This window comes from Triturus cristatus, chromosome 7 (genome assembly GCF_964204655.1).
Source record: "Triturus cristatus chromosome 7, aTriCri1.1, whole genome shotgun sequence".
In the NCBI taxonomy this organism is placed as follows: domain Eukaryota; kingdom Metazoa; phylum Chordata; class Amphibia; order Caudata; family Salamandridae; genus Triturus; species Triturus cristatus.
Genome location: NC_140590.1, coordinates 77,978,584 through 77,992,753, shown reverse-complemented (window position 1 = coordinate 77,992,753; position 14,170 = coordinate 77,978,584). Strand labels below are relative to the sequence as shown.

The 14,170-nt window shown below is 47.0% G+C and overlaps 1 long non-coding RNA gene across 2 annotated transcripts in view; it reads right to left on the bottom strand.

Moving 5' to 3' along the window:
* Positions 1 to 13,078, bottom strand: part of LOC146808861 (uncharacterized) — a 62,664-nt gene extending 49,586 nt beyond the window's left edge. The window contains exon 1 of one of the 2 annotated variants that reach the window (XR_014965498.1): positions 12,855 to 13,078. This is a non-coding gene — a long non-coding RNA (uncharacterized LOC146808861). The remainder of the gene's footprint in view (positions 1 to 12,854) is intronic. The other variant, XR_014965497.1, reaches the window with a different exon arrangement.
* Positions 13,079 to 14,170: the final 1,092 nt, after the last annotated feature.

The following is a 14,170-nucleotide window of genomic DNA, read 5'->3' as shown; positions in this document are numbered from 1 at the left end:
CTGACATCCTCCATTGGTTTGCATTGGGAGCCCGATGCCTACTTTGCACCCTGCCGGCCAGGTACCGCTCGAGGTGTGATTTGGGAGCCACCTTGTGGCCCCCTTTGTGCCTACCTTTGACCCCTGGGCCCTGGCCCAGAAACCGCAGGTACCTACCTATGACTGGTGCTCTTCAGAGTACCCCCTGTCTCTATAGCACTACATTGGGCCCACCTTTCCTTTGATCTCTGCACCCAGCTGCCTCTGTGCCGCTGAGGGTACACTCTCCTTACCTATCTGCCCCCTGCCCTGTTTTAGTGCTTCCAGCCCGAGACTGAACTACAAAACCAAGTACTTACCTGTAAGTCACTAACCTTGTTTTCCTTCATAGGAAATCATTGAAGTGTAACATTACCTTGCATTGCCTATCTTTATCATTGCAAAGTCTTAAACTGTACGTGATTGACATTTACTGAAAGCTTTCCTGAAAGTGGTAGCTATGGAGAGCAGCCTTCAGAATAAGTCTTAAAGGAATGTAAAGCAGCTTGTTTTACCAGTCTATAATCTCTTGAGTTACTACACATGAAAGATATCCACACCAGGTATATATATAATATATATGTATTTATTACTAAACACACCCTCCTAGTCTCTTTATGAGACTAGAGGTCAAAACACATGTTATACTTCAATAATCACAGTAAAATAGCACAAATACACGTCAGGCCCTAGAGGTGAGCCAAACCATATACTAAAATAGTGGTATAAGAACCACGACTTAACTAGACACAAGGCCTAGAGCCTGTAGAATCGCTGGGACCCCAAGGAACCACCCAATGTAGTGACACAGGGGACCCACGGGGGCTGTGTGCAGTGTGTGAACACAGCCGCGAGCTCCCGTTAGCTTCTATGGGGAAAGTCGCGGTTAGATTTTTAAAGATTAGGGACACTTAGAAATGAGTCAGGACCAAACCCTTTTGGACTTAGGAAGTTCTAGGGCTAACACGGGAGCACCGGATTACTCGTGTTACCTCACCCAGGGAAGCCGGGAGCATAGGTGTCTTTTGGTGTCGGGTCGTGTCGTCGATTTCAATGGGAGCTGGCGAAGAAGTGCTGCTGCCGTGAAGATGCGAAGTGTCTGGAGAGATCCAAACCTGGATCCAAGATGAGAAGAACCTGAAAGCATAGGGGACAGAGTCTGGGTCACTAGCCATTGACCAGGAAGATGATGGACAGATGCCCACTGATGTCGGGTGATTTCAGGTGAAAGAGGTGAAGCTTGACTCTTCAGCCACGAGGACCAGGAGGTGTCGAGGACAACCAGGAGCTGGATTCGAGCTGTCCTACAAAGGATGCTGAGTTCTGCAGCATTAGTGTCCTGATTGGAAACAACAAGCCTTGGCAACAGCAACCCACACAGAAACAAGAAAGATGCTTCGGTGCAGACCAGCAAGGTCTGAGGGGCTCACTACTTGGTAGAGAGTTGGAGCAACCAGGAAAGCCCAAGGAAATGCAAAGTTACCCCCTCAGGGACCCACCAGTCAATGGACCAGGGATCGCAAAGGGACCTCAAGATGAAACACAAAATGGTGGCCCACGGGTCACTCCGAATGACCAGGCTGACAATCTTTGGTGGATTCAGTGCTTGAGGTGGGGGTTACAAGTCAGCCCAAGCATAACTTCAAGAGATGTCGAGAAGTCAATGTACTTACAGAAATGCACGATGACCAGAAGTTCCGGCTCCACGCTACTCACGAGGGCTGCAGGTCTCAGCTTTGCTGGGGACTCGGGTCGGCCTCTGAGAGGTCTGGAAATCTTCTTCCTGGGCTGCGAATACTTCAGAGTACAGAGGGAGCTTTGGAAATGCAGACTGGCAAATTACTTTGTTGGTGCCTGCCTAGCAGGGGAGTCACTCCCTGACCCCAAGGGAGATTTCTTCAGTCCTCTGGTCTTGAGCAGAGTGTCGAAGGTCCAGGATTTGGCTTCAGAGTTTCATCCAGGGTAATCTAAAGTTCTGGTTACAGAGGTTCCTTACTTATACCTAAGGAAGGGGTTGGACTAGCTCTGGGGACCCACCTATGGGAGGGTTTGGAAAGAGGGGTGGCTACACCCATTTCCTTTGTCCAGTTTTGTGCCAGAGGAGGGGCTGGAAGCCCCCAAACCGGTCTGAGCTGGACTATGCACAGGGACACAAAATGTGCCCCCAGTGCAGGACTTCAAAGCGCTCAGAGAGTGCTCCCACCCAGCCCCAATACACATAATCCTGTCTGGGAGGTGGTTACACCTCCCTGTGACAGGAGACCTATTGTCCTGGCCTCCCCTGCCGTAGTTTCGGTCAGCAGTCAGAGGCCAGACTTGTGTCTGTGGCTGCAGCATCCATTTTGTGATACCAGGACTCTATTAAGTTTCTACCGGGTATACCGGGTATACCAGTGCTGCCATGTCTGTCCCTCTAGAAGGGTGGGATCATACTCCCACACCAGTTACTGGTGTGGGGGTATGATTCCAAGGTGTTTGACACCAAACACGACATGTTTCCGTGTAGCCAGTCCAAAGTTAGCATTTACCATTTGGTTATAATGCACTTAAGAGTATATGGTCAGGCTGCACTACAAACAGCATCAGAGAATGGTCTCCGAACACTGCAGAGGGGCTCTGCTCATGCAGGGGCACCATCTCACATAAGAACCAAGCACTCTGCCTTCAGGATTGATAAGGCCTGCCATAGGAGTGACATAGGTTTATATGTGTGTATATATATAGTGATATAGGTAACTTATATCACAGTAAGGGGTGCATGCACCTCTTTACACAGGCTGCAGTAGCAGACCTGTGGTGTCATTTTGGGTGGCTTTCCAGGGGTGGCTTAATACATCCTTCAGCACCTGGTAGGCCTCTGGGGCACCTATGCCCTGGGTACATAGTATACTATATACTATGGACTTATAAGGGCACGTCAGATCCAATCTGTAATGTACCTAAAGTACATGGAATCATTTTAGAGAGGAAGCAGCTAGGCTGGGGCCCTGAATAACCGGGTCACAACCAAACTAAAGTCGAAAAACAGTGAAACACCAGCAAAAGGTGGGGGTATACATGTGAAGCAGATCCTACTCTCCTACAAGAAATTGAAATCAGGACTTTTTAAATAGGAAGGTATCTAAACTACAAAATGACATCACCAGTTATGACCTTGTCACAGTTACTTGGGCACATTAAGCCCCATAGTAACCCACCAACCTTTGTGGTTTTTTATCGTACCAATCAATCAATCATTCAATCATAGGCATTTGTATAGCGCACTGCTCACCCGGAGAGTCTAAAGGCGCTGGGGGGGTGGGGGGGGGACACTACTGCTCGAACAGCCAGGTCTTGAGTTGCTTCCTGAAGGAGAGATGGTCTTGCGTTGTCCGGAGGTGGATGGGGAGGGAGTTCCATGTCTTGGCTGCCAGGTAGGAGAAGGATCTTCCTCCGGCGGTGGCTCTGCGGATGCGGGGGACGGTGGCGAGAGCGAGGCTGGCGGAGCGGAGCTGGTGGGTGGGCTTGTGGAAGGTCAGGCGGCTGTTGAGGAACTTGGGGCCCAGGTCGTGGAGGGCCTTGTGTGCGTGGGTGAGGAGTCGGAACGTGATTCTTTTGTTGATGGGGAGCCAGTGCAGGTCTCTCAGGTGTCCGGAGATGTGGCTGTGTCGGGGGATGTCCAGGATGAGTCGTGCTGAGGCGTTCTGGATCCGTTGGAGTTTCTTCTGGAGTTTGGCGGCGGTGCCGGCGTAGAGGGCGTTCCCGTAGTCCAGCCGACTGGTGACGAGGGCCTAGGTGACCGTCTTCCTGGTCTCGGTGGGGATCCACCGGAAGATCTTTCGAAGCATGTGCAGGGAGTTGAAGCATGAAGACGAGACGGCGTTGACTTGTCTGGTCATCGAGAGGGAGGAGTCCAGGATGAAGCCTAGGTTGCGTGCATGGTCCGTTGGCTTGGGGGTGGCTCCCAGGGCGGGGTGCCACCAGGAGTCGTCCCAGGCGGAGGGTGATGATCCCAGGATGAGGACCTCCGTCTTGTCTGAGTTCAGTTTCAGGCGGCTGTTCTTCATCCATTCGGCGATGTCTTTCATCCCTTCGTGTAGGCTGGCTCTGGCGGCGTCTCGGTCGCTGGTGAGGGAGAGGATCAGCTGGGTGTCGTCGGCGTAGGTGATGATCTTGAGGTTGTGTTGACGTGCGATGGTTGCGAGGGGGCTCATGTAGACGTTGAAGAGGGTGGGGCTGAGCGATGACCCTTGTGGAACGCTGCAGATGACTTCGGTGGCCGCTGACCGGAATGGGGGAGGCGGACTCTCTGGGTTCTTCCGGCGAGGAATGAGGTGATCCACTCCAGGGCCTTCTCCTGGATGCCGGTGTTGTTCAGGCGCTGTACCATGGTGCGGTGGCAGACAGTGTCGAACGCTGCGGAGAGGTCCAGGAGGATGAGGGCCGCAGTTTCCCCGTTGTCCATTAGGGATCTGATGTCGTCTGTGGCTGCGATGAGGGCGGTCTCCGTGCTGTGGTTGGCTCGGAAGCCGGATTGCGAGTGGTCGAGGGATCCGTTGGTCTCGAGGAAGGCGGCTAGCTGTCTGTTGACGGTCTTCTCGATGACTTTGGTAGGAAACGGGAGGAGCGAGATGGGGCAGTAGTTCTTGAGGTCGGAGGGGTCTGCAGTTGGTTTCTTCAGCAGGGCACTGATCTCGGCGTGTTTCCAGCACTCCGGGAAGGTGGCGGTGTTGAAGGAGGCGTTGATGATGTCGCGGAGGTGGGGTGCGATGATGTGGTCGGCCGTGTTGTAGATGTGGTGTGGGCAGGGGTCCGTAGGGGATCCGGAGTGGATGGTGTTCATTGTGCGTGTTGTGTGTTCGGTGCTGACTGGGGTCCAGGTGCGGAGGGTGGCGGTGGGGGGCATCGGTTCGGTGGTGGGGTTCGTGGTTGGTGGGCCGAAGCTGTTGTGAATGTTGGCGATCTTGTCATGGAAGAAGGCTGCGAGGGAGTCGCAGAGGTCTTGCGAGGGAGTGATGTCATTGTTTCCGGCGTCGGGGTTGGAGAGCTCTTTGACGATGCTGAAGAGTTCCTTGCTGTTGTGGGTGTTGTTGTCCAGTCGTTCCTTGAAGGCTGTCTTCTTTGTGGCGCGGATCAGTTGGTGGTGTTTGCGGGTGGCGTGTTTGAGGGCCGTCATGTTGTCTGTGGTCTGGTTGGTGCGCCAGGTGTTCTCCAGGGAGCGTCAGTTCTTCTTGGAGGTGATGAGCTCGTCGGTGAACCAGGAGGCTTTCTTGCTGCCGCGTCTGCTGGGGGGGTTCTTCTTCAGTGGTGCGAGGGCGTCTGCGCAGTTGGTGATCCACTGTGTGAGGTTGTTGGCGGCCAAGGGTACCACGTAATTAAAAGTCTCCCTGTGGATACCCTTAGGTATTTTTAATGTTTTATATTCACACAGCACGCACTACACTCCCTCCACCCCTGGATACAGCACGCATACCCGCACACACCTGTCGGCTTTTCTGTTAAAAGACCTCCATGAAAGTGACACTTTCAATAGGTGTCCCTTCGGGCATTGCAGCGCCGGCCCGACGAGGAGCATAAGCCCAGTGATGAACCATGACATCCTTCAGGAAGTCTGAGGGCTAACAAAAGAGGCAAGACCTTAGCCTCCCCTTCGGGACTAGTTCATTGGTACCAGGGAAGCACATTTGCCTCTCTCTCTCTTTCTTCTTTTTCTCAAAACCCTCTTTTACTCTTACTTTCTCCTCCTGACGAGTGGGTGATAATTCACACCCGACTCTTGGAACATTGTCCCCCTTTGATATACGTCTATTTGCGGAGCACGGACACTGGACCTTAATAGGCTCCCGGTCCCCCCTTCTCCTTTTTTTGACTTATGACTAAAACATCACCTGTTTGTATCATGAGTTTTATCAAACCCTTAATCAGCTACAGCAGACCAAGCCAACGAGACAATGCTGCAGAAGATTAGTTACTTTCTCAGAATCCGCATTACCTCACGATTCTGAATATTAGCCTGACCTGCATTCTGGTACAAGCCTAAGGTCATTTCCACAAGGCTTCGATTTTAGCAACATGGACCATCCGTCCACTTTTTTTAAGTCGCAGCTTACCACACAACGCAGTTGTCTGCTTTGCTAAAGACATCTTGGGGACATTTAGAATGTTGATCTAGGAAAGCATTCTGCCCATTGCTTACGATTTATTGGCTTTGTGGTTTGCAAGTCACACTTTCTGGATTTCTATTTGCTTGCTTTATCTGCTTTAGGCTGCCCAGTTCAAGCTCGTCCTTCCTGTTGCCCAAACCTTGTTTACTGTATTCTTCCATCCACAAACCTGCTCACTCTTTCTGTTAATAGGCCACTAAATCTTTTCTTATCTTGTCACATTTGCTGTGCATTCAAAGACTAAGGCCAAATGTTAAGCTGTGTCTTCCAGGAAGCGTAATTTTTTTTCTCGGAATTCAAATTGAGAGGATTTATTGGACAATCATGCTGGCCCCTGGGGGCGGGGAGGTCTGCTTGAGGAAGGCTGTATGATGTTTTTTAGGTCAAGCCTGGGCAGAGCATGCGCTGCTGTGAGGCATGTAGTAGTGGAGTATGGACTTGAAGCCCCGCCCACTCTCCACCCATATTTGTAATTGGCTTGTGCAATTGTCCTTCGTAAATGCTGCCTTCGGATTCATTAATAGGCGTGTTAGTCTCCTTGGTAGCACCTTGTCAGCGTTTGTTACCTCCCATAATGACTGGACCTTTTACTTGTCTTGTTACATGATCTGCTTTATCTTGGCACTGAGCTCTGTTTTATTAAATGTTTTGCCCCTATTTCACCCACTACTTCGCAGCACGCTTACAGCCGTGTTTATTTATTTAATTTATCAGCGCAGTCTGCTTTAAGTATTTTGGTCGATTACTTATTTATTTTGTTTTCTAGCACCCATGCAGCACTTTCACATTTATAGAGGCCGCACCCCTTTCTTTACACAAACTGCATCTAAAGAAAGGTTTGCGGCCGACATTAAAGTGAAAGCGTGGCATGGCGGTCACTCTTTTTTCCTGGGACTCCGACAGACATTCAGGGCCGATAATTTTGTGAGCACAATATAAAAATGCAAAATAAGAAGGAATGATCTGATGAACGTATCCACCACCTAAAAGCTGCCATCTGGGCACGTTCTTTGCCAAAGACAGTCACAAATAGAGACATGTTTCACAGAAGCTGCATCAGAATTCCTCCTCCCTCAGAAGATATTAGTCACACATTTATTATTATTATTATTATTAATATTTATAAAGCGCAACAGCTACTTCCAACGGAAGTGTCCCGGCGCTAGCGTCCTACAGGCACAAGGGATAGAGCAGAGAGCGCCTGGCGACAGTCTCTAAGGTAGTCTGAAAAGCCAGGTCGTCAAGGCCTTCCTAAACGGAAGCTCCTTATCAATCAGTCTAAGATCATTAGGTAGACTATTCCATAGCATAGCCGTTTTCACAGCAAACGCACGTCCACCTGTCCTTGTCTTTCTGAACCTTGGGGTAATCAGAAGATTTTGATTGCAGGATCTAAGAGTTCTTGATGGAAGATATTTCTGCAGTCTCTGTTTCAGATAACGAGGACCTACCCCTCTAGCTGCTCTGTGAGCCAACATGAGGGCTTTAAACTGCACTCTTTTCCCCACAGGCAACCAATGTAGGCTTTTCAAATGAGGCAAAATATGATAACGCAATGGCACATTCCTCAAAAGTCTGGCCGCAGCGTTTTGGATACGCTGCAGTCTTCTCATCAAGTAGTCTGGGAGGCCAATGTACAAACTGTTAGCATAATCAAGTTGAGACGTGATAAGGGCATACACAGCTGCCTTCCTACAGTTCATAGGAAGGAAGCGTAAAAATCTTCGTAATGTCCTCAATCTCCAAAAACATAAGGAGGAGATATGCGTAATTTGGGCCTTGCCAGACATTTGCGAGTCAAACCTGACCCCTAAGTTTCTTGCCACTGTTACCGGTATAGGGGGCGGATTCAATTCTGCTGGCCACCATAACTCCGCCCGTAGAGGAGTGGGTTGATTAAAAAATAGGACCTCAGTCTTATCCGTATTTAATTTAAGACAGTTTCCAGTCATCCAGGTAGAGATGTTTAATAGGCATTGTTTAAAATTAGTAAATGCTGTATCATCGTGTTCCTTGAAAGAGAAAATTAGCTGTGTGTCGTCTGCATTGGAGACAACTCGCACACCCCATTTCTCAATAATTGCAGCAAGAGGCGCAAGATAAACATTAAAGAGCGTCGGAGCCCTGTGGCAGCCCCTGCGCTAAAGATCTAGCGCTAGAAACATATGGGTGTAAAACAACCTGTTGTGACCTGTTTTCCAGGAAGGATTGAAACCAGTTCAACACGGTCCCTGTCACTCCTATCCCAAGTAGTCTATTTAGGAGGATCTTATGGGAAACCGTGTCAAATGCTGCAGATAAATCCAATAGTACCACCATCGCACATCTACCCTGATCGAGGGTTTTGCGGATAGACTCGGAAACTTCCAGTAGGGCAGTTTCCGTACTATAACCAGCCCTAAATCCTGATTGTGAATCATGTAAATGATTGTTAGATTCAAGTTGTCTCTGGACTTCATTTTCCAGGATTTTTGCGGGTGCTGGCAATAGGGATATAGGCCTAAAATGTTTCAGTTCCGAGGGATCCGCATCCTCTTTTTTAAGAATGGGTCGGACCAGTGCCTTTTTCCAATCAGATGGAAAAATACCAGTTTCCAAGGAGCTATTCCACAGAACGTTCAGGGAATCATTGAGAAGAGGAGCTAAAAGTTTACAAATTCTGGCCGGACAAGGGTCGAGGGGGGAGCCAGACTTGATTTTAAAGAGTTCCGTCAGAGAGGCTGCCTTCTCGAATCTGCGAAAGACTGACCAAATATTTAGTGTATTGATCGGAGGTATCTCCTGATTTTCAGTTGAAGGAAAGGGGGAGTATATGGTCAAAATTTTATCCTGAAAAAATATGGCCAATTCCTCGCAGAGATTCAGAGAGGGTGAGATGGCACTCTTTAAGGCCTGAGGTTTCAGGAAGCCCTCTACTATCCTGAAAATCTCTCTGGATGGATTGTCCGCATTCAGAATTTGTATCACCATATACTCTCTCATCACCTTACGTTTTACGTTTTAGTGCGTGGAATTCTTTTAGGGCTGCCTTGTAAGCTACTTTAGCAGTGAATTCATATTTTTTCCTCCAGACTCGCTCGAGTCTCTTACATCGGCTCTTTCCGCTACGAAGCTCCGTGCTAAACCAAGGTGCTGAAGGTTTATTCCTGACCACTTTGCAGGATTTAAATGGAGCCGATTTATCTAAGGCTGGTGTAATCCATGCACTAACACGGGAGGTATCCAAATTAGGATTTCCAGACAATATGGGGGAAGTATTAACTAATTCATCTCTCATAGATTGAGGTGTAACTTTCTTCCAGTTTCTCCTGTTTTCTGTCACAGGGCTGCTGAGGTTGCACTCACACTTCTGGCTCAACCTAAACTGGACCATCACATGGTCAGACCATGTAACGGGTAGCAGCTCTTCCATCTTTAGAAGGGGATCACTGGTGAAGAGAAGGTCTAAGGTATGGCCAGCAGAATGAGTGGGGGACCGTACTTTTTGCACTAGATTCAAACTCTTTAGGGAATCTTCTAGTTGATTGGCTAGAGAACAGCTTGCATTGTCCATATGTACATTAAAATCACCCAACACGGTGAAGTTGGAATAACGTATGGACAGGTTAGCAATACAATCAAATAACGCTGTCCAGTGGGTGGCCAACGTGTTTGGAGGTCTGTAAACCAATAATCCTGCCATCGAAGATTTTTTGGGAAATTTAATATGAAAAGCCATGGCTTCAATAGGTCCCAGGCCTTCAATTTTCAAATGAGTCATATCCCATTCTTCCCTTAGGATTATTGCAAGCCCTCCTCCTAACCAATTGTCTGCCCTATTTACATTAATCAGCCTATAGCCTGTCGGAACCGCTAAGTAAATATCAGGGTTTGAGCATTCTCTCAGCCACGTTTCTGTCAGGAATAGTAGATCCCACTCGTGAATCTCCAGTAGTAGCCAAATGTCAGTAGCGTGTTTAGGGAGGGATCTGCAATTGATCATACCGGCCTTGATCATCTGGCCATGCCTTGGGTTTTGTGAAGAATCAACGTGAGGCCGTACCATCTTCCTTTCATGAATCCTAGCCTCCTTCCTAACGCAACTATTTATCTCATACATACAAGACCCACAGCGAAACCTGGCACATTCTCTGCTTATAAATGGTGTAGTGTCAGGAACAAAACACATCGGCGTGACACAGTGATGCTGTGAGAATGCAAGCTGTTGATCTCTAGTCCAGGACCTAATCAGCTGGGGAGGAGGTAGGGCAGCGTTACTGGCACTGAGCACGGGCCGAGCGCGGATGGGCACAGACGGGCTTGCCTTAGGCGCGTCTTTGGCGCGCCAGCGGCGCGCTCGCGCCAGTGCCACAGAAATAGCCTTCCTAACACAACTAGACCGCCCACCAGACTTCCCACCAAAATGGCCGCCGCAAGTTGGAGGAGCCCGAATTCACAGAAAGAGCGTCTGTTCGGGACTAAGAATGGTTGCGAGTGAGTTGCAGCAGTGTCAGATAGCTATTAGTGGCTCAGAAAAATAAAAAATGACAGTCGGGGACTTATGTGCAAAAAGGCAAAGGTGCATATTACAATTAAAAGTATTTAAAAGTACACGTAAAAATACAGTCACCATGTAGCAGGCAATTCTAATCACAGGAGAATAACGCTATCCTGCTCTCGGCTGAAGCCTCAAGAGCGTGTGAACGCTGCGCGCTCGCACCAGTGCCACAGAAATAGCCTTCCTAAGACAACTAGACCGCCCACCAGACTTCCCACCAAAATGGCCGCCGCAAGTTGGAGGAGCCCGAATTCACAGAAAGAGCGTCTGTTCGGGACTAAGAATGGTTGCGAGTGAGTTGCAGCAGTGTCAGATAGCTATTAGTGGCTCAGAAAAATAAAAAATGACAGTCGGGGACTGATGTGCAAAAAGGCAAAGGTGCGTCTTACAATTAAAAGTATTTAAAAGTACACGTAAAAATACAGTCACCATGTAGCAGGCAATTCTAATCACAGGAGAATAACGCTATGCTGCTCTCGGCTCAAGCCTCAAGAGCGTGTGGACGCTGCGCGCTCGCGCCAGTGCCACAGAAATAGCCTTCCTAACACAACTAGACTGCCCACCAGACTTCCCACCAAAATGGCCGCCGCAAGTTGGAGGAGCCCGAATTCACAGAAAGAGCGTCTGTTCGGGACTAAGAATGGTTGCAAGTGAGTTGCAGCAGTGTCAGATAGCTATTAGTGGCTCAGAAAAATAAAAAATGACAGTCGGGGACTGATGTGCAAAAAGGCAAAGGTGCGTATTACAATTAAAATTATTTAAAAGTACACGTAAAAATACAGTCACCATGTAGCAGGCTATTCTAATCACAGGAGAATAATGCTATCCTGCTCTCGGCTCAAGCCTCAAGAGCGTGTGGACACACTCCTGCAGGCTTCAGGAAGGCAACAAGGGTTGCAGAAAATACGCATTTGGAGCAGTGGGTTGGCATGACCAAGCGTATTTATTTGAGCAACAGACAAGGAAAATAAAGTGCTACACCAGCAGATTTTTAGCCACCATTACCACATTTCTGGTTCTAGTGAGATGCATACCAAACATATGTCTTTCGTCTCTTTCCCCGGCAACACCACCTCAGCCACATCTCCCTCTCATCCAAACATGCTTTATTTATTTCAGCCTTATTTAATTCACTGGTGACTCATGCTTTTTTGTTTAAACAATCTACAGTGTTAATTTTTCCAAACCTGTAAGCACTTCTCCGTTCATTCCTTTATTTTTTGCATTTTTAGGTCGAGCGTTAGCGTGCATGCGCTGCTGTAAGACTTGCTGTAATTGCTATCCTGAAGGCAGTACCACCTCCTGAGATCACTTCTGTTTCTACCAGAGGCGCACTGCTCAACTACATATTATTTGCGTTGATTAGTGGCCATCCGCGTAATGTAAGTACTATTTATTTTACCCCCTCTTATTCCCCCGTGCACTCTTTGCAATGTGTGTATTTTTATGATATAGTAATTCATTTTGCCATCCTATTTTGCTTGTTTATTTTGCCTGCTTTGGCATGCGGGGCAAACCGTGCGCAGATAAAGGCATTTTTTTTTTACTTTAGTAATATGAATATGGTGACATCATAGATAAAGGCAATAGAAGGCGCTTAAGGCTTGAAATAAACAAATTTGTAAGTAGTGAACAAACATTGCTCCGGGAAAATGCTAGAAACACTATTTTCAACCGTTCAAAGTGAATTATTTTTTTTTTCGAGCGTGTTGTTGTTGATTTCCGTATACTACTGAACGACAACAACAGGTGAGCGCACACAAATCCATTAGCAGGCTCCTTTGTTTCCCTCTGTATTTCTAAATTAGGCTCATGTCCCAGGGGCACTTGCGTGCCGAGCTGACAGAAAGATATCCCCTCTCAAAACACTTGAAATAGGATGAAAGAAAACTGAAGAAACTTGCCTTGGCTAAAGTCAGAAAGACGCAATTGCAAAAAGACGCACGGTCAAAGGAACAATTAATATTTTGGGAAAGGAAAGTGAGCTGGGGACAGGGCTTTATGAAGCGAGCGCTGTTCACGGGAGCGGGATCGGGGCTCCGGGACTGACACACAAGCCACACATACACAGTATAAGTTATTATTATTTTGATAGAGTAGCACTTAGGCCAGCAAGCTCACCACCCCAACCCTCCATGCGTGAACGTCCCCGCTACCTTCTACTGGTGCCAGTGGATCAGGGGGAGTTAGTCTTTCGCGTTTCTGGTGATGCCGACACAACAAGTTTCACGCGCGCCTCCAACCACTCTTTCATTTTCAATTCAAAACACTGCGCAGGCGCAGCAGAGCAAGCAGCCCAAGTTGGACAAAATAGAGCCCAAAAAGAGCCCAACTCAACTCTTCTCGACAGAACAAGCCCAACGCACATCAACAGAAGACCAAAAGAAGAAAGTCGAAAGCCTGAAAGAACTGGAGTTCCACATAATGGTGAAAATAGGTTACAAAAGTGAACGAGCACATCGAGGAGAAACATTTATTATCCTTTGTAAAGCAAACAGCTTTATATGTAGTTCAATCAATAACGTATTGCAGCATGAAAATAAAAATATGAATGTAGTAATGTCAAAAGGCTAAGTTTCACAAGTTAGTTTGCATTTTTTTAGCTCCTAATTACAATTGAAGTGCAATTTGGGGGTTGTAGTTCTAATTCACTTAACCAATTATTAAGCGAACCCAGTCTTATCCATGTCACTGTCATAGCTGCCAATGTTTTAGATTGCTATGTGTTACATTTTCATAATTTTAGTGTCATTATGAGTGACATTCAATGATTATGAGTGACACTTTCGCACAAGCAAAATCAAGCAATGAAGACAAGATGGTACATCTTTTTAATAGCACTACAATTAAGGCTCTAATAATTAATTGATGCTAATGAAAATATATACAAACACATGCATGTTGGTTTGTTAGTATTGTGATAGAATATTATTAACCTAGCCATACCATTCAGTAAAGCTTTCAAAGTTTTGGACAAAAATGCTTTGCACATACATCTTTTAATATGTTAGTAGTAAACATATAGCTTATTCATACAAATCTCTGCATACACAATCATTCAATTCAGCAAGACTTCAATAGAAGAATTATGTGATCAGTAGTCTGGTAATATTCATTACAGTCCTGTAGTATTCATATTCACTGATTTTTTTTGCATTGTAAATGAAGACTATTTGATTAGCAAATAAGTATTTGAGAAGTATTCTGTTAGTGTTCAAGAAGTATCACTCACATTCCAGTAGTCTTCATACACTAGGCTTCACAAAAAGAATACTACTGAATACTAAAATTCACGTAAAATAGTCTTCGAATGCTATAAAAAGACAGGTTAACCACTAAATATAGTATTCAACTTCGGTAAGGGCTGTGCTTACTGTAAAAATCTGTATTTTTGATCCGGCAGTGATATGAATTGCGTAAAGTATAATACGTTCATTGAAATGTTAAAGAGGTGCATGTGAACTCTGTGCAA